This window comes from Ictalurus furcatus, chromosome 13 (assembly GCF_023375685.1).
Source record: "Ictalurus furcatus strain D&B chromosome 13, Billie_1.0, whole genome shotgun sequence".
NCBI lineage: Eukaryota > Metazoa > Chordata > Actinopteri > Siluriformes > Ictaluridae > Ictalurus > Ictalurus furcatus.
Window position 1 is genome coordinate 17421902 of NC_071267.1, and position 20786 is coordinate 17442687.

General features: G+C 38.7%; 1 protein-coding gene across 5 annotated transcripts in view; it reads left to right on the forward strand.

Moving 5' to 3' along the window:
- The first annotated feature begins 2832 nt into the window (after positions 1-2832).
- Positions 2833-20786, forward strand: part of jcada (junctional cadherin 5 associated a) — a 32521-nt gene continuing 14567 nt past the window's right edge. For 2 of the 5 annotated variants that reach the window (XM_053639230.1, XM_053639234.1), the window contains exon 1: positions 7177-7280. The gene's annotated coding sequence lies outside the window, so the exon portion shown is untranslated. The other 3 variants (XM_053639231.1, XM_053639232.1, XM_053639233.1) reach the window with 3 other exon arrangements.

Below are 20786 nucleotides of genomic sequence, written 5' to 3' on the forward strand. Positions count from 1 at the left end.
ACAGCTTCTGGAAAGAAGCTGTTTTTTAACCTGGTCATCCTAGTTCTGATGCTGCGCAACCTCCTTCCTGAGGGGAGAAGGACAAATAGTCTGTTGGCAGGGTGGGAGGAGTCCTTCATAATGCTGGAGACTCTACTCCTGTATCTGCTGATGTATGTGTCACTGATTACCTGGAGACTGCATCCAATAAGCTTCTCTGCCGATTTACCCACACACTGAAGGGCCTTCCTATCTGCAACAGAGCAGTTCCCATACCACACTGTAACACATGAGGTGAGTACAAGTACAAATGAAGTACTGTACATACTGTACTGAGAATGCCCCAATTCAGTACTGTCCTACAATGCTAGAATGGCATTGGATCAAATTTTATTTATTTTCTGATTCCCTACACAAACATGTTTTATATTTTATGGTATGAGCATGTGCTTTATTGACTGAGAAGAGACAGATCACGCTAGTGAACAAAGGACACAACTTGTCTTAAGGCCTGTCACCATGAATCTTGAATTGGCAACAGAAGCTTGCAAAGTTGTTCGAAGTTGTTTGCATATAATATCTGAGAACAGTGAAATCCAGTGACATTCTGAAGTGTTCATGGGGACGTTCAATTAAAATTTCCAAGAATTAATTTTATATTTCTTATGTGGCTTGAGTTGCCCCCCTCTCTCTTTCTCTCTCTCGCTCTCTCTGTCTTCCTATCTCTCTAACTCTCTCTAGGCCTCTCTCTTTAATAAAACAGGAATCTCCTTTCTCAGTTCTCTCTCTGAAATGGTCTGACATCATAGTTGGCAGACGAATGGTCTGTGGTTGTCATGTTAAATTAGCCAAGATGTCTGATGTGTACATGGAGAACAGGAAAGCCCTGTTCAGACTCAGTATTAACATTAGTCTTGGGTGATCTGCGAAGGAGAATCATTCACACCTGGTATTGTCGTTCCTTGTGTGCATCTTCAGTATTCAATTATGATCATATTTTGTCATAAAAAGTCTTGCCAAATCTGCCAAAAGCAACAGGTGACATTTCCCCAGCCAAAAATAAAGTCCAATACCAATACAAAGTGTATATTTGGTCATTGTTTTTTTTTAATTTATTTCTTAAATAAACCCGTTGAATGCTCAGATTGGTTGATGAAAGCTGTACACACACTGCCACTGGCAGGGTGCATCTGTGCAGTTTTGCCTAGCTAATCATGACAAACACACAAACCCAAAATAGCTCTTAACCAATACAGAAGGTAGTAAAACCTGAAATAAAAAGTGACTTGCAGACACCAATTTAAGTACTGCTTATCAGGAGCATCAGTTTTTATGAATAAAAAGCTCTAGTGAACTTACAAATTAAGAGTGGTTTCACTACTCTGATCGTAAATTTCTTTATTTACCAACAAGTTTACAGAAATACAGTGGTCTATTAAAAACAGTGTCTCTTGACATTCTTGTTTAGTTAAATAAAGTGAACCATCGTGAAGCTGTTATTTATTTACCTGGCTATTGCACTGTATACCTGTGTGTGGCTCAGTCACTTAACTAACATAATTTACTGCATTATTAAAATTAGGTTGCATCCATCCATCCATCCATCATCCATTTTCTGTAAATTTGTGACTGAAATTAGGTGACATATTTAATACACACACACACACACACACACATATTTTATATATATATATATATATATATATATATATATATATATATATATATATATATATAGCTTTTTGGTAAAATGTTAACAGAATGCACCTGGTTAATTATGGTTTTGTTCACGCTGGTCACTGTGGGTATTTGTTTGCTTATAGATGTGACAACTATTGGTTAATGCAAGTGCTGATTATTTGGCTCATCTGGTTTGTTTGTTTATTTATTTATTTATTTAAAATTCATTTATGCGCGTGTTCTGTAAATGTTACTTGTGGTGTATTAATGCTACACAGTTTGTACTGAATAATGTCAGCTAAGGAAACCATAATGTAAAGTATTACCAAGAGTATTTCTTCATTAACATCGTAATCCACAATAGTGAACTTCAAATCCATGGTTTAAGACTGAAATCCATGTAATGAATCAGCTTTTCTCACAGTCCAAACAGCTTTGCTCTCATTAGTGGTTTAGCTCAAGTAATACATTTGTTAATAATGTGCATTGTCTTATTTCTATAGACTTAGAGAATTGTTTCACATATTCAAAATCTATTGACATAATGTAGAGCAATTGAAAAAAATCCCATAAACGGTAAGTGAAATCCGAATAAAAGACCATTTCTATTTTACACAAATTTATCAAGTAAAATGAAGTGGTACGGTTATCAGCTGCGTTCAGGTTCAGCTCTATTTTCACTCCATAAAATAGACATTGCAGGTGGGTTAAGTGTGAGAAGCCCATCCTGAATAAGCTACAGAGTGCTTTGCTATAGCAGTTCGCTGTATGAGATTGTGGGCCTGTACCACATCAAAGTGAATCAGCTTGAATCCCCATACTACATGTAGGCAGCAGTTCAGAAGTCAGTTCAGAGGTGAGACACCACTACATGTTAAACGCAGCCCCCCTGCCCCATCATCCCCCTCCATGAAATGCTTCTTCCTTTTTTACCATATCCAGATGCCCCAGCTGGGGCAGAAGTTTAAGCACATCTCCTTCTCTTGGTCTCTAATGCTCGACCCCTCCCCACCCCTCAGCCTCTGCTCCACCCTATGCACATCTGTTCTGCGTTAGTGTGGTTGCTTGCTCAGGAAAACCCAGTTGCTTCAGGATTTGCTGTGGTCAAGGTGGAAGTGGAGGAGGAGAAGTGGATCATGGGAGGTCTGCTTGTCGCTTTAAAGGTATTTACTTGCCATATAATGTGGTGGGTGAGTATGCAAAACCACCATGGCACTACAAATATCCACTTTGTGTGTTTATTGTATAACTGTGTGTGGGTGCATGTTTGGAGGGGGTGTTCGGACAGTTTGGGGTTTCCAGAGCCCTTACATATTTTGACGGCATTCTGTTGAATCATTTATTAATTTAAGGCCTAATTAAATTTGGGCTTTGTTCAGTACCTACTCTGTTTATGTTTGTGGTTTAATTTAGAGGTACTCAATGAATGTTCAATTTAGTTCAACAAAGAGGCTGTTGTAGTATGAATCAGACTCTTTCCTTTCTTCATTCCAGTTTTTTCCGGAGGAAAAACTGGAGAGATTAGATGGTGTGGCTGGAAATTGGAGAGCAGTTTGAGCAGTTCCTTTCATTGTGATCGGATTCCAGACAGTTCGTTTGATTCTTTTCTCATATACTATTAAAAAGTTTTTAAAAGACTGTTAAAACTCTTCTTAACCAATTTGTTGGGGGGAAAAAAAAAGTTTTACCTCATCAGAAATAAATGGGTATTTTTTATTTATTTATATATTATGGGGATTGTACATATTTCATTATTGTTTATCATTCATATTACCCATTCAAACAAACCCCAAACACAGAGAACATCCACACTGACTGGAAGTAGCTTTAATATGTTATATTTCACCATGCTAAAAAAAAAAAAAAAAAGCAAATACACAGAACCCAATATATATTTTTAAAAAATCCCTTTTGGTGCTTGGTTTCATGTGTCAGCTGCAATTGGTGTGGGGGTCATCAGAGGGTTCAGACCAGACAGGCCTGAGGAATGGGCCGATTCATAGCACTGTTTGGTTATGGAGACATTTCCTGTTCTGGTAAGATGGTATAGACCCAAGTGACCACAGGACAATGCAAGCGTTCTAAAATAGCTTTACTAAATTATAGGTTCAGACTAGACCAGTAGAGAAGAAAGCCTGAGTTCAGTCTTCAGTAATTGTGTGTCTTTGAACACTAGTTATTTCATCTGATTTTAGTTTGGCACAATCCTGTTTGCGAGGGGCCTGAGAACGCCAGACATGCTTTCCTACTCAAGAAACCACAGTCTGACTTTTTAATATTCATGGTTTTAGCATGATATTATAGCTGCATGGTTTATCAGAATATCATGGTATTGTGAAGTACAATGATTGGTGAATACTACCTCTGTGTCCCTCGTTTAAAGTTCTGTGTGAGTGAAGGAGACTATGGTGTATAGTATCTACATATGGATTGGATTCCAAAGCCTATCTGCCTTCCAAATATCTTCAACTCCTACCTAGTCTACAGCCACAAACCTATTCTCACTTTCACATTAATCTCTACTCTCAGTGTTGGTCTATTGGAGCTCATTACTTTAGCAAATGGAAGCAGAGATATGCCATTATATTGCATCATACCCTTTCATGGTCCTTTATTATGGCTGCAGGATGTGAAGTAATCCAACTCCCACCTGGATGTGAATCAGAAACCCAAAGCATTGAACCACCTACCAGAATTCTACTCAGATGATGTTTGGAACAGATTAACATCTTGGCCATATCGTTGAATATCCTGTCATATATCTTAACAAATCATAAATACAGAGATGTCAATTTAACACAGATGTGAGTACTGATTTCAGTTCAACACCATTTGCTCTGAGTCTAACTGACACTACATCATGGTGTCTTTTGTGATTCAAGACATCCCAGTGTACCTACTGTACTCTAATCAATATGTCGTGTGACCATCCTTTTTCATTTAAAATTGCACCAGTACTCTCTGGTACACTGTTGTGCTGTAATACTTTGTAAAGAAATTGGCCGGTAGGCTGGTCTAACCATGTTGGAGCTTACCATTGTCTACTGAATACTTTAGTTTTCTCACTTGCTTCTGTCTCTTCAGGTCCAAAACAGCCTTTATGATGTTGATATTTATTTACACAAGGTAAATGTGGTTGGTTACAACTAACTAGATATTTGGACTGAAAAGCAAAATGTGTCATAGCTATGACTTAAGACTTTTGAGAAACAATTAAGTAAATATCTCTATACGCTGTAATATACACTGTAGACTTTGCCATGAACCCAAAGTTTATCCCACGTTTATTGCTTATTTTCATTACTTTTTCATGGAAATTTCTGCTTGGTGCTTGTTTAAATCTAAATCTTGCTCAGGCCAGCCAGTGGTTATATTATTCTTTTTGGTTTATGTATACTGGCATTGAAATCCGTACAGGCTTCACATGTTATGGTATTGTATCACACCCACACACACACACACACACACACACACACACACACAATAGCTGGCGACAGAACGGATGCTACTTCAGTGTTCCACAAGGTATGAGTTTCCTAAAGTTTGTTTATTTTAATTCAAGTAGCACTGGGAGATGTATGAGGTGAGGAAACAGACCTCCCCAGTGGTTAGATTTACACCAGTAAGATAAGCATCCGATAAGTAATATGAAGGCAATTGGATTTATCAAAGATTTACAGTGGTTGAGGTTCCATGACCCTGATTGTCCACCCTACAGATGTGCAAATGTTGTGGTGTCTCTGAAAACATATCTAGTGAACACCAAAAACATGCTCATCCCAACCCTGAACTAACTCCCTTTGTGATTCTCCCTTTGAATACTCAGGTGGGCTATGGATTGAGCTTTGCCCACTAGATACAAACAACACACTTTCTGAGGAACATCTTACACAGATTTAGTTATATGTGCAACATCTGTGTCAATATTATGAAATCCATCAGCCTTTGTTCTTTGTAGAGCTCTCCATCTGTGAACAGTCAGCCATGAAAACACTCAGGTATGTGGGGTTTTGGAGATTGTGTGGTTTTCTTTGTGTGCGCGCGTGTATGTTGATAGCAGGAACCACAGATCAAATAATCATTTCATTTGATCCTTTCAATAATTCCTTTCAAAAGACACAGACCGATTAGGCTTATTCACTTATTCTAATTCTTTGTGCTTGAATGATTATGTGTTTCTGGTAAGGGGCGTTTCAGATTCTGTGCAATGCAATCTCTGAAAATCAGAACATTTTTGTCCAGGATCCTTGACACCCCCTTTATCTAAGGACTCTGTCAGGAGATACATTTGGCAGGTGTGCATGGGAGTGGAGATCTGGAGACTTTAGTTTATGCGAATGGCAACAGAGCTCAGGTCTGGTGCTAAAAGTTGGTGAAAGTGTTATACAGACTTGGTGAAACTATTCTGATATATCACACTGGCAGGCCTATTTCATGTACTGTATTTGATAGCCAATTTGAAACTATTACAGCTACTGTTTGGCCAATAGTCTGATGCTAAATGCACTCAAAGGGCAGTGTAGATTAAATTTGTTAATCAGATCCTCAAATCAGTAGTGAGATATGGGTGGCCAGAAGATGCTAGTGCTCATTTTGGTAACAGTATCTTTCCCAGATTATAATCATAAAACATTTTGAGATCATTTTGATGCCGACAAACGTGACAAACCAGAAATATCCTGCCATTTGTCACTGAGCTCTCAGAAATAAAGGTACCAAACTCTATTTTTCCGTGTTGCTGTGGTGGTACCATCCAGGGAACATCGTTTGCACCTGTAGTATGTATCTTTATTCCTTTAAGATACCTTAAGAACCATTGATGTGCCTTTAAAGCTTTACTCAAAAAACGAAAGCTAATAAAAGGTACACCACATGCTCCTTCCTTGGAGAAAGATACATACTAAAGATATATACTTGATGGTACAATCACAATAAAACAGGGCCACACTACCTTTATTCTCATCAAAAGCTTTCCATTCCAATGAATGGTGGTGACGATGACGATGACGATGACGACGATGATGACAACAATGATGATGATGATGATGATCGGCAATAAACTGTACATTCCCTTGTCATTGATGTGGTACCCTCTAGGTGTTTTTTTTTTTTTTTTTAAACAAAAACAAAAACATATACAGTAGTATAGAAAGTGTACATTTAAAGCTTTACTCACAAAATTAATTGTCTATTTATGTACCTTGAATATTTTAAAGCACACTATATCCACGTTTCCAGGTGAAAGATATATGTTAAAGGTACACAGTGTGTACTATTTTTTTTTTTTCAGAGAGAGAGAGAGATAGAGAGAGAGAGAGAGCGTGTGTGTGTGGCAGTAGTAATGGTGTGTTAGTGTTTCCGTTCTATCTCTAGGTTAAAGTTTCTCTGCTACTTTGGAAAGAACAAATTTCACCACATTTGGAACGCTGAGGGAGAGGGTGTACTCCTCTAACCACCAAACCCCCCCCCCTCCCCTCTCTCTCTCTCTCTCTCTCTCTCTCTGAGTGTGTGTGTGTGTGTGTGTGTGTGTGTGTGTGTGTGTATCTGTCTCAGGACTACAGCAGTCCAGCTGAGCAGTAGAACCTGCAGGCTCGTTACTGAACTGCACAGCCCAATCTCAGGTAGGTGAGCCGTTACGCTACGTGAACTCTTCTGTGCGCTCCCGTCCTGGCTGTGTGTCTGAGTTCAGCTCCGGGAGACGGGAATATATTTCTGCTCCCGTCCTGGCTGTGTGTCTGATTTCCGCTCCTGGAGACTGGGGTATATTTGTGCGCTGAGAGAGGACGGTGTAACCTCTGAGTCGTGATGGAGGCGTTAGTGAAGGAAGGGTTGCGCTCTCAGCTTTCTCACACCGCTGCTGCTGAATAATAACAGACCTTCTGCTTGTTGGGGGTTACTGAATCAGCTAGTAAACGTATTTGTTTTGTTGTTTTCATTCTAAAATAGCGTGGTTATTAGTGAGAATTACACAACTTTGTAACTAACACTGGTAATATTGTAGCTGTTGTGGATGTTCAGGGCACGCGGACGATGAGGACTCTGAGGTAAAAACCGGCGGTTCTCTCTCTCTCTCTCTGTCTCTCTCTCTCTCTCTCTCTCTCTCAGGAAATTATCACCGTTTTTCATTAAATTAAGTAAGCAACAAAGATTACGTCTTGTTTACATGAAGTTGTTTGCTAAAAAGAGTCGATAGTATCTGAGCTACAGGCGCCAGAAACCGAGTTTGTGGGAGTTGGTCGCGTTTGGTCAAACAGCAGCTGTGGAACATTTTAGCTCAATGTCCCGGATAAACAGTTGTGAGTGTTGTGTGTTGACACCAACTCCTTACTTCAAAAGGGAAAGTGTGTGTGTTGACAGCGATGGAGACGGTGTGTGTGTGTGTGTGTGAGAGAGAGAGAGAGAGAGAGAGAGAGTGTGAAACTCGGCGGGATGCGCCTCTCTCCTTTTCAGTCTCTTATTGGGAAAGTGTGAGGTCACCAACAAACCCTTATTCTCAATATGTCCTCCTGCCATAGTGGAAATAAGCGTTCAGAAGGGTTTCACTCATCCACCATCGACCTTTCAACTTTCCAAGGCTCTATGGAGAAGGAACTGGGGTTAAGTGTGCTCTCTGTGGCTCTAGAGACCAGTGCCATATGTCTAGAACTACAGGGATGATACTTAATGGAAATGGAAAGCTCCTCCTCACATTTCCAAAAAAAAAAAAAAATCTTTAAACTCTCATAAGATGACGTTCTCATTTCCAGATCATTGTACAATTTGTACGAACCCCTTAAACATAGCCTACAGGACGCTTTTGTGAGACCAGATTTACGTGTATGACTTGGTAAGCGCTCGGATTTTTCTGTTGATTTCACTACAGTCACTGAATGCTTTACAACTAAACAATAAATCCGATACCGTAAATGTTTACCACGTTCATCCTAAACCCCAGTGAATTATTTATCCTTGCATGCAGTGAATCCCAAATGCTTTTGAAAGGGTCCCAGCAGTGTAAAGCGAGGAATCAGCCTAGTATGTATATTCATGTTTTTTTACAAATTTGCCCGAATTCACACAAGCCATCTGGTGTCAAAGTTGTCTCAGGTTAGGATGGTCTGGTGATAAGGAAGTGTGCAGACGTCGACTAGAGGTCAAGAGGATTGCATGGCAGGTAAAGGCCAAGATGCTTTAAAAGGTCAAATTTGCTCCAGTTCAACAGAATTTATAGGGAATCATAGTTTACCCCCTGAAGTCTCAGTGACAATGACTCTGAGTCATCTCTCAGCTGTGAGTAGAAATGTATCATAGGTGTAACACTGAGCACGTAGAGTAGAGCCGGACGATATGGACAAGTATATCGCGATATATCTTGCAACATATTAAAACAACTGGAGAATCTGTGATGTGTTTAGGATGAATTAACTGTATTGTTTGGATAACAACTAGAATGATTGATGATTAAGTGCCATAATTTTGCACAGTAAACTTATATGGAAACTTATCTGACACTGTGGTTAAGCGGGTTCATTTGCATATAGCATGCTTTGTCAAAATGATTAATGCAGAGGACAGCATTGCAATATTGTGAAGCCCTACTATAGATATAGTCTGTAGGAGTGGAAGCGAGCATGCTTTACAAAGCCAGAAAGTCATTTAACTTGTGGGATATGAGGCCTACGTGGCAAGCAGAGTAGGGGTTGTTTCCGAGCAGGAGCACATTTCTATACTTAGTCACCTAATATGATTGCACTGTGAATAATACACACACACACAAATACACAAATATTTATCATGTGGCCTTTTTACTTTAATAGTCATAAGATGTTGATATAGAAGCACAGTGTGCTACATGTTGACAGTCATTATTTTATATATATATATATATATATATATATATATATATATATATATATATATATATATATATATATTTTTAATACTGCCTGTCAGTTTGTAATTGCACTTTTCTTAGATGTCTTGTTTACATGCTTCTTGTCATCTGTCATCAATTTATGCTAAAGGATTGCTGTGTGTATAGAAGGCATCTGCAAACAGAGTTAAAATCAATACCACTTTCATCTAATGTCCTGCAGCAGCGAACGTCCTTCCTCTTTATTAAAGATCAATGGATCGAGCGCTTGTGTCTTCCTGCATTACTGATAAAAGACATGCATTCCTCATTCCGAATGAGTTTCATGTTTGTACTCGATGTCATCCCTTGCCTTCCAAGTGTCTGCTAAATGTCATTATCTAATTCTGTTGAAGTTGAGTCATTGTATGAATGTCACAAGGACTTAATTCATTGAGCTTCTCCAGATTGAGGGGGAGGTATACATTTAGAGAAGAGTTTCTGCCTGAGGACTGCAAATAAATAAATGAAATTTGGTTATTGTTAATTTACAGCAGGGCTATGACATATATTAAGGCACAGTTGATAAGATTTAAGCATTTCTGGACCCATAGTAACAAAATAATTTTAAGGACTCTTTAGAAAACTTGAGCTGTGATTTGCTTAGTGTTATGCAGTGGATTTAGCACATTTCATTGTTTCTGTTTTCTGTGTTATTTTTATGGCCCAGAAATAAGCTCCACGACTCTGCTTATTTTTCATAAAAGGCAGCCTATGAGGTATAGTCCCCTCAAAGTATTAGAATGGCAATGCCAATCCTGTTGTTTGTGTTATACATTGAAAACTTTTGAGTTTGAGAACATGGCACCTTTTGTTTGAACCCACCAATTTTTCAAGTCATCAACAATATTGATTGTCCATCCATACATCCATTTTCTACACCGCTTATCCTACAGGTTCGTGGGGAACCTGTCAAGCATGGTGGAGGTAGTGTCATGGCTTGGGCTTGCATGGCTGCTTCTGGAACTGGTTCACTAATCTTTATTGATGACGTAACGCATGATGGTAGCAACAGAATTTTACAGGAAGTTTACAGGAACATTTTGTCTGATTTTATAATTATCATTATCATTATCATCATGCAGCAAGACAATGACCCAAAACACACTGCCAACACAACAAAGGGCTTCATCGGGGGGAAAAGTGGAAGGTTTTAGACTGGCCAAGTCAATCACCAGACCTTAACCCAATTGTGCATGCATTTCACCTCCTGAAGAGGAGACTGAAGGGAGAAACCCGACCAAACAAACAACGTAAAGAAGCTGTGGTACAAGCCTGGAAAAGCATCACAAAAGAAGAATGTAACAATTTGATGATGTCAGTGGTTCACCGGCTTGTTGCAGTTATTGCAAACAAAAATATGCAACCAAATATTAAGTGTTGTTTACTTTGATTTACTTTAAGACTATCTGTTCCTATACTTCTGCTCACCAAAAAATTGGGTGTTTTGCCACCAAAGGTGCCATGTTCTAAGTTGTTTAACACGTGTAGATGTAAATTGTCTCATATACATCTTTTGATCTGAAACCCAAATGTGTTCAGTGTATAGCAAAATCAACAGAACTGGCTTGCTGTTCCTACACGTTCAGAGGTGACTGTACACATAGTTTTGACAGAAAGGGTGTTGTCAGTTGTTGTCGGTTGGGCTGAAGGGGAAATGTCATTGCAATTGTGATTGATCTCACTGGTGGCAGTTGGCTGAAAAATTACATACTGCTCCTTTAATTTCCGTAATTATACAGACCATATCTAAGGCCATATCTAGGTATGTATCATAGCTTACATGACCCTGTCTGATTGAGGATCAAAACTCCTAGGAATTCATTATAATAATATAAATGAAATTATATAAAATAATGTAAAAAAAAAAATCCTGGACTTCTTCCATAGACTATTTCACAGTCCCTGGGGTCCCTGAACCTGAATTTGAGAAACACTGATGTAAACAAGCCAATAATATGTTTCTATAGATTATTACAAAGCTTCATTTTGTGTAATATTGACTCTGGAACAGGAAAGCCTGTCCAGTCTGAGCCAACATAGCTCAGTTCCCATTTTACTGCTGACTTAACAGTACAGTCCCAAGAGCTTTTGTGCTGTTAGCTGACCAGTTCTCACCCTTCAGTTCAGCTAGTCACGAAAACAAGCACAGATAGTGGCAGTATTGTGTGAGAGACACCGTACTCCCTCAGGGAGGCTCTGAGAGAAGGGAACAGCAGGGGGGGGAAGCAGTAGGAGAAGCTGGAGTACGTCTGTGTTTGTGTGTGTGCCAAAGAGCTGGGTAATTGACTTGCAGTGTGTCTGTTTATGCGTATGCCCTAAGCACACTTTGCTCATTGTTATCACTGCTCTGAGTGTGGAGTGTGAGCACAGTGCCCTCTAAGTGAGAGTGTGTTCTTAGCTGTAGCTGTATCGGAAATGGCTGGGCAAACACCAGCGAAGCCACTGCAAAGATATTCCATGACTCATTGTTTTTAAAGTCCTTTCCCACTAGTGCAGCAGATCTCTACAGAATCAGAAGGGCTGTCTACATTTATTCACAGCCTTGGTAAATAACTTATTGTACTTATGTAACGATAAGTAACTTATTGTGCTTATGTAATGTGGAGGGAAGATAGCAAGATAACGCCAGTATAGCCCAGGTTTTGTGTTTCATTTATCTGTATCCATGAAGTATAACAGCAGAATGAAATGTGTACAGAACGCGTTAACTATGTTGACGAGTTTTCCTTAAATCAGTCAGAATATTACAGTAATTTCATTTTGGAGAAATGATTTATGCTGTATTGGCACCCTGTCCAGGGTGTACCCCGCCTTGTGCACGATCCTCCCTGGGATAGGCTCCAGGTTCCCCGTGACCCTGAAGGAAGGATAAGTGGTATAGAAGATGGATGGATGGATGGATGGATTTATGCTGTGATGTGGAAGTTGGACAGCATGGAAATGACAAAGTAAATTTTAGCAGCAGTACAGTCGTGTAGTGTTCTTGGAATTCCAATCAGATGTGACCACGGCTGAATTCTGGCCAAGAGACAAGAAATAAAATGATGATAAAGTGAGTTTAACATATTTTGACACCTCTCACCCACTGAAGTGGGTTTTTGTTTGTTTGTTTGTTTGTTTTTTACTTTTTATTCTTGCACAGGATATCTTCCTGCAAAGATCACAGCAGGTAAGGAGCCAGTTTCACAAGCACAGTCAGACCGCCTAAAGATGTCTGAAACCTTGCTAGTGAAGCGGGATTTCCTCACACAGCGAACGTCAGGCTTTGATGAAGTTGTCGGATAGCCAGGTGCCTTATAGTGCAGTAGACATCAACCTAATCAATTCAGTTTGCAGCGGATGTGAAGGTCTTTAAATGCACATGTCGCATTTCCTTTTCCATGTTTGAAGCTATCCATGTGTTAAAATGTTATAACTTGTGATTAAGGTACATGGAAAAGAGAAACATATTTCAGCTCAGGAAAACGTCAAGTTTTTCTAGGCCACCACACCAAAAATAAACTGCTCGTTAGAACAGAAAGAGAACAAGAAGTACACTGGCAGTGCAATTTTCTCCCAATAAAAAAGGAATAAATGTGCAATTTTGGATTGGGTTGTCTGGGTTTTTCTCAAGAAATTTCTATTTGAGCTATTACAATTAAAATCCCAGATTGATGGGATTGGAGCTGGAGTAAAAAAAAATTCTATGACTGGATTGATACTCCTAGATAATGAGGCATTAGGAGGAAAGTTTTATCAAACTTTATGGGACTATCAAAACATACACAGTAAGAGTGAGGTGTTTGCAGTTCTGTTTGCAGAATTTGCAGAAACAGCCATTTTCTGTCCGATGTAATTTTCAGTGAAAAAAAACAAAAACGCTTTGTACTATTTTTAAAAGACTTCTGGTTGTGATAGCATGCAAAGTGCAACCATATGTAGATTAGTATAAAGTTGGATTATTAATCGCAATTAAAAGTGATGAAAGGTGAATGCCTGCTTTTGTTGCCTAATGATTTGACAGACTCATATACTAGAGGCTTTAAAGCCATATGGAAGACACATGGATCGTAACGCTCACTTTCTCCTGTGTAATTTCTACTCGTCAGATTAATTACAATGACGTAATTGTGGTCAGTGCTGGAAAACCCCCGATATGCTATTGCGATTGTGTTGGATCTTTACGTTGAGTAGAAGTCTGTGTCAGAGATTGATTTCTTGCATGATGTTCCTCAGATTCATCATTAAAAGGAAAAGGATAAGAGATAATATGATTTATTGATATCTTGATCAGTTTCTTTAAAACTGGTGTTTTATTTTACGGCCACGGCTGTGTTCGGTCAAAATGCTCAGTCTTTCTACGACGCACGTATTTAGCAGCAAGGCGTTTGTCTCCTAAACATTCATTATCATAGATCTTCTGTTTGCCCGTTCTTTGATCTGAGCACTTTGAGCTGATAGACTTTGTCACTGATGTCTTGTGCTAGTCCAAACCCCTTGATGCACGCTAATTATGTACAGACATGCTGAGCAGGTCAGAAACAGCTCAGCACCAAGAAGCAAGCCGCAGTATAGGCCAAGCCATAAGTCAAGCTCAGTACTTTGATTTTTATAGGCACCAGTGCTGCTTACTTCAAGATATATTGACCTGCGAGGCCTGAATTCCACGTCTTTGCCAACGCTTTCCCGTCTTCCAAGCTAGTACTTCTCTCTAAATATCACCCTATGTTTTTGTTGGATAAGATTATTTAACTATGTTCTGTTTTGCTTCCCTCAGTATACACAAGTTGTGTGTGTGTGTGTGTGTGTGTTCGCGTGTTAAATGAGAGATGTCTCAAATGACCATGAAATATCAGCCATTATTGATAGTTAATTGCAGACTCAGATACAGATAAATGTGTTGAGTAGATCTCTGCTGGCTTTAGGTTACAGCATACCTGCTGACTCTGCAGCTGAAATAAGTTTTGAATCAACATACTCCGCCTTTGTGGTTAGACTTTTCATGCTGCTTTTAACTGTGAACTACAACATATTAACAATACACGAACGTCCTAAACATTATCGTGAAACGACGGGATGGGAGGGTGTGTGATTTTGTGCAACAGAAACCCGGCACTGCGGTTTGTAGTGTTTTAGTTCCACAATGAAAAAAAGAAAAAAAAAGCATTATTTCCTGTTTTAACAATCGTATGATAAGTGTGCCAATGTAATCAGGAAGCATTTCTGCAGTGCCCGAGTCATCACCTTGCTTGTACGGCATTGTTGCAAAGCCCACTTTTCAGTAAAGGAAAACATTAGTAACCATGGACGAGTCCTAAACAAGCCAGGAGTAGCGGCTTGCTTCAGCGTTCGCCCTGAGTGCATAGATTAGAGCATCTTTGTGCATAAAGAAAGCCGAGGACAATTTGGCTGGCATTATCACACCGTGGCCGAGATGTCTGACTCTCCTAACATTAGACGTAGAAGGTTGGAAATGCGCAGGATTTGGGTCTGAGGGTGGGCTGTTATCTTCTGACAAAAGGCCTCTTTAATCTTTGCCTTCAGGTCAGCTTTTAGAAACCACCAAAAAAAAAAGAAGCTGTTTTTTCAGTCAGCTCTGAAAGCAACCGATGGTTTGAGAGTTACAGTGAAAGCACATTCTTGACTTTTTACTTCAGGTTTTGATTTATATAGCCAAAGGTCATTCAAGGTCAAGCGACATCAAAATGCTGTCTAAAAATCAACAGTTAATAATATTATTATAGTACTACATTTAGTGTTCATTTAGTATTCATTTAGTAAAATAAAAGTAAAATAAATTAGTCATAAAAGTAAAAGTTATTTTTTTCCTGTGGCACGTTGTCAGATATGGGCACAGTCCTTTTTTAAAGCAATTCTACACAATGAAATCGTAAAATCATATTAGAAAAAGTAATAAAACAGTAATTTGATACTTTCTTGCAAATATGGAAAATAATAGTTAATGTTTAATGATTTGTAGGAAACATTCTATAAAATATGTATATTATTTAATAAAATATATTAACTGATGTATGTATAATGCAGTTATTAAGCGATGTAGTACCTCTAGGCTCTGTGGAGCAACAGTACATGAAAGAAATGGAAGAGATGACACTCCTTATAAGTCTTACACATAAGTCAGGGAATTCTTAACTTTTGTGAAGGAATCTTTCATTCAGATACTTTGAGTAAGAGCTGTATTCTGGTCAGGATGGTGGTGGATCTGGAAGGTTTCAGGAACATTGGGAGGCAAGAACACACCCTGGATGGGATGCCAGTTCATCACAAGGCAGCATGGCACACACATACCCACAGATAGTCACACATAGGGATGTTGTAGAGTAGCCAGTTGGTGTGTTTTTGGGAGGTTGGAGGACACCGGAGAACCTGGTGTAGGAAAGACACAGTCACAGTGAGAACATGTGAATCAAGACGCTGACCCTGGAAGCTGTAAGGCCATCCTGTAATCTAGAGCTGCAACAACTAATCGATAATAATCGATTATGAAAATCGTTGTCAACGAATCTTATTATCAATTAGTTGGTCTGCGCGCGACATAAGGCACATTTACTCACTATGTTACTTTTGTTCCGAAACGCATCGGAGAGTAAATACTAAAGTTGTGTCCCAAATGATCTACTGTACACTTACACTATGCACTGCCTACTCTATCGTTTAGTGCAGTGGTTCCGCGGACCCCTAGTGGTCAGTGGTGTAATTGCAGGGGGTCCGTAGGAAACTTTTAAAAGTGTTTAAATAATATTATATATTTTTTTGTTAAATGTATCAAAATATATTCAAATGAGATGTTTTAAAATTAATCAATTTGGTTATTCACGTGCATTCACAAATATCACATTAGCTGAGCTGACGATTGTTCATTGATGGATTTATTTTAAATTTATTTACAAATGAAATGATCATTTTCAAAAACCTATAAGTGGTAGAGAAGTTCAAGTGTCACATTGATGGATAAAATAAACAAAAGATAATTCAGAGAGTCAAATTAAATGTCACACCAACAATAATATGTAATTGAATCTGGTATTTGTACCAATCTCTGGAGAATGACAGGTTCTACCAATCAACCAGGGATTACTAGGACTTTATTAGTTATATTAGTTTATATTATATTAGTATTTATGTATTACATTTTATAGATGCAAAAAAAGCACGGAATTAATCTACAGTCCTAAATGAATAATATATATTCTGGTGTGTCGGTGTGTATTCAGTCTTATATAATTGGACAAACATTTGTGTAAAGTTTCAGTCTTAATTTTATATTTGTAACACTCAGTTTGTGGATTTTATTTTAAATAAACGAAAATATGGTACTGAAAGTTTGACCCCCCCCCCCCCCCACCTCTAACCCTAATCCCTTACCGTACCCGATTAATTGATTAATCCATTGGGATCAGCCAACTAATCATTCATTGCAGCCCTACTGTAATCAAATCTTGTTCTCTAATTTTATTTTTAAGCCTGAAATGTGTACAGACTGAGAAATATTCTGGAAGGCAGAGAACAGGAAAAAATACAAATGATAAATCTCTGGAGAAAGTTCCCCAGATGTTGAAGTTTAACACGTAGGTCGCTCTGTTGTTGTCGTTGCCTCTGTCCTCAGGGGTCCAGCCCCGGCCACTGATTCTCAACATGCTACACTTCTCTGTAGCTCTCGTATCCTCAGGAAGAAGAGGTTGACCTATCTGATATCATGAAGGAAACAATGAAGTCAGCGTGGTCCGAACTGTGTGTGTTGCTGTGCATCTTAAAGTACAGTGTCAGGGCCTGGTTGGAACAGAACCTGTAGAACAATGATTAGGTGTGGCTAAAATGGAAATTTTCTGAAGGACAGAACAGACATGTTATTGTTCTCGTTTTGGTTATGACTCGTTTGTTCATTGGAGATAGTTCAGGTCCAAGAATTGATAATAGTTGTATATTTGCAGAGCAGGAACTGTTCTTATCTTTTAATTTCATTTTGAACAGAAGGCATTTCCTTTGTAATAGTGCACCCTTTTTTGCTACAGATCCTGGACTTGGACACTCAAGGAATTTTTGCAACATTTTGTTTTTAAAATGAACTTGTGAATTGTGGCAAATGTGTGCGACCTTCACTTGAAACATTTTAAACTGATTTGCTCTTACTTTCCGAACATCATCGTTTGTGTCCTGCACCACTTTTTCCTCCATCCTCCCGTTTGTTTTTCAGTAATGGACTCCACAAATCTCACTAAGGCTATGAATAAAGAGTTGACACCAAACTGTCAGGACGGCAGCTCTGGGCTCTCTGCAACGCCTGATGGGAAGGCGGGTGTGAGGAAGAGACCAGATGCCCTCCAAAAGCTCAGACCTAAAAATGTGTGATTTATTTATGAGTGAGCACAATGCTTTGTAACCACAGCCATGCCTGTAGTCTGCAGAGGAGTGAAGCCAAAGTCTTAGCTTCATTGTAGATAATTTGTTCTAATAAAGAAAAGAAAATTAACTAAAACAGAGAGGGCTCATTAGTGGTGCTTAGCAAATCAAGTTCTTGCAAACTTAAATGTACACTTCTGCCTGAGAGATGGCTTTGATGATTTTTGTAGAATCAGCCTGCTAGATTTGCTTAGGATTGTGCAGTGTACTGTAAAATTTATATAACCCTACATCTGTTTCTTTGAAATGTATTTATTCTTTCTCAATGTAGAGTTTATGCACTGTAGACTCATGACATCATCGGTCTGCATGTGGTTTTCCTTATTTTGAGCATGCCTGATATGTTAGCTATAAAAGTAGGTCATAAATGATAATAAAAAAAAAGAATAATAATAAGTGTTATCATCCAAATCTACTAGATCTGCACTTTTTACCTGAAAGACAGAGTGAAAGGAGGTTTGTCACCATTAAAGCAGCAGACATGTTTTTAAAATCAACAGGCATTTTCTGAATTACTCAGCAGAACAACGGGCCTGCTTCATTCTCCGAGTGCAGTGGCAGCTGCAGCTTATTTTTGCAAAAAATAGAGCATATAAATGCTGTATCAAATAGCACGACCTTTACAGTTCCAGTTCACTGGAATTTAAATTATGTTTGCTTTTGGTTTATGCTGTGTGTGTGTGTGTGTGTATATGTGTATGTGTGTATGTGTGTGTGTGACTGTGTGTGTACATGTATGTGTGTATGTGTGTGTCTGTGTGTGTGTACGTGTAGGTGTGTATGTGTGTGTATGTGTGTGTGTGTGTGTATGTGTGTGTGTATATGTGTGTGTGGAAACCTTATAATAAAGGTTTCAGATGAAAGCTATCCTTGCTGTCTTTGAAGCCAGTTAACCCTAACCCAGTTAATCTGTAGTTTCATATCATTGAAATGTTCTTACTGCGTCATTTGAGTGTGAAGAAAACAAGTATTTCTGTTAAAAAACATTATTGTTTTAGAGTACACTTTCTTCATTTCTGGCCATACAATACACGCTGCATTCTCAGGAAATGTGCATCGTTTAAGTAGCTTGATTGAAAATGCTGGATACAGAGTAGAACTTGTGAGCACTCTGCATCCATCACACAAATTAGGAACATTTATATGTTCAACACCATCACTGTTTTGCATAGAGGATTTAACTTCACTTACGACACTACAGGAGGTTGGGTCACCAAGAGAAAGTCAAGAGTCAATCCTCCAAGACTAACAGGTTTAAGGTTCTTAAAGAAAGGTAATCGCGTTAGTGTTGGCTGTGCTCAGGGACTCCCATTTTACAGATTCACTGACACATGTGTGTCTGAAAGTGCAGATGTTCTCAGGTAGAATAAAGGACATAGAGGTTAAAGCGTTCCTTCTTTCATGAAGGATTTACATTAAAGCAGCAGATTATGAAGGTATAATGTTTCAGTTTAGACTGAAAGTGAACTTCTTGTGCAACGAAGGAGTGATGCCTAGATGCTTAACCATTAGTGATTAGTTCATGGTGCTTGTGACTCTCAACAGATTTTGAACTTGAAGTGGAAAATAATTGCATACTTCCCAGCCATCTTTAAACATTTTGTTTTTCATTGTCCACTTTTTTATTTATATCCAGCCATGTTGTCATTTCACTAATCAGACCAGAGATGGGAAGTGAAATTTCAAGAAAAAAAATTTAATTGAACACTCTTTTCTTTCAAGTCTTCATTCAACACATGCAACAAGCCGCAACAAAGGATCTGCTACACAAGCCGAGCAGGTTCATGTTTAAAACTACAGACTACCGTCATGTATTTCATACATTGATCAATTCTAATGCAGTATTTTGGTACTAGAGTATTTAGCTTTAACAGTTTTAGTACACTACACACTGGAATCCAATTTAGTACACTACACACCGGAATTTAGTACACTACATACCGGAATCCAATTTAGTACACTACACACCAGAATCCAATTTAGTACACTACACACCGGAATCCAATTTAGTACACTACACACCGGAATCCAATTTAGTACACTACACACTGGAATTTAGTACACTACACACCGGAATTTAGTGCACTACACACTGGAATCCAATTTAGTATACTACACACCAGAATCCAATTTAGTGCACTACACACTGGAATCCAATTTAGTACACTACACACCAGAATCCAATTTAGTACACTACACACCGGAATTTAGTACACTACACACCGGAATCCAATTTAGTACACTACACACCGGAATTTAATACACTACACACCGGAATCCAATTTAGTACACTACACACCGGAATCCAATTTAGTACACTACACACCGGAATCCAATTTAGTACACTACATACCGGAATCCAATTTAGTACACTACACTCCGGAATCCAATTTAGTACACTACACTCCGGAATCCAATTTAGTACACTACACACCGGAATCCAATTTAGTACACTACATACCGGAATCCAATTTAGTACACTACACACCGGAATCCAATTTAGTATACTACACACTGGAATTTAGTACACTACATACTGGAATCCAATTTAGTACACTACACACCGGAATCCAATTTAGTACACTACACACCGGAATTTAGTACACTACACACTGGAATTTAGTGCACTACACACTGGAATCCAATTTAGTACACTACACACCGGAATCCAATTTAGTACACTACACACCAGAATTTAGTACACTACACACTGGAATCCAATTTAGTACACTACACACTGGAATCCAATTTAGTACACTACACACCGGAATTTAGTACACTACACACCGGAATACAATTTAGTACACTACACACCGGAATTTAGTACACTACA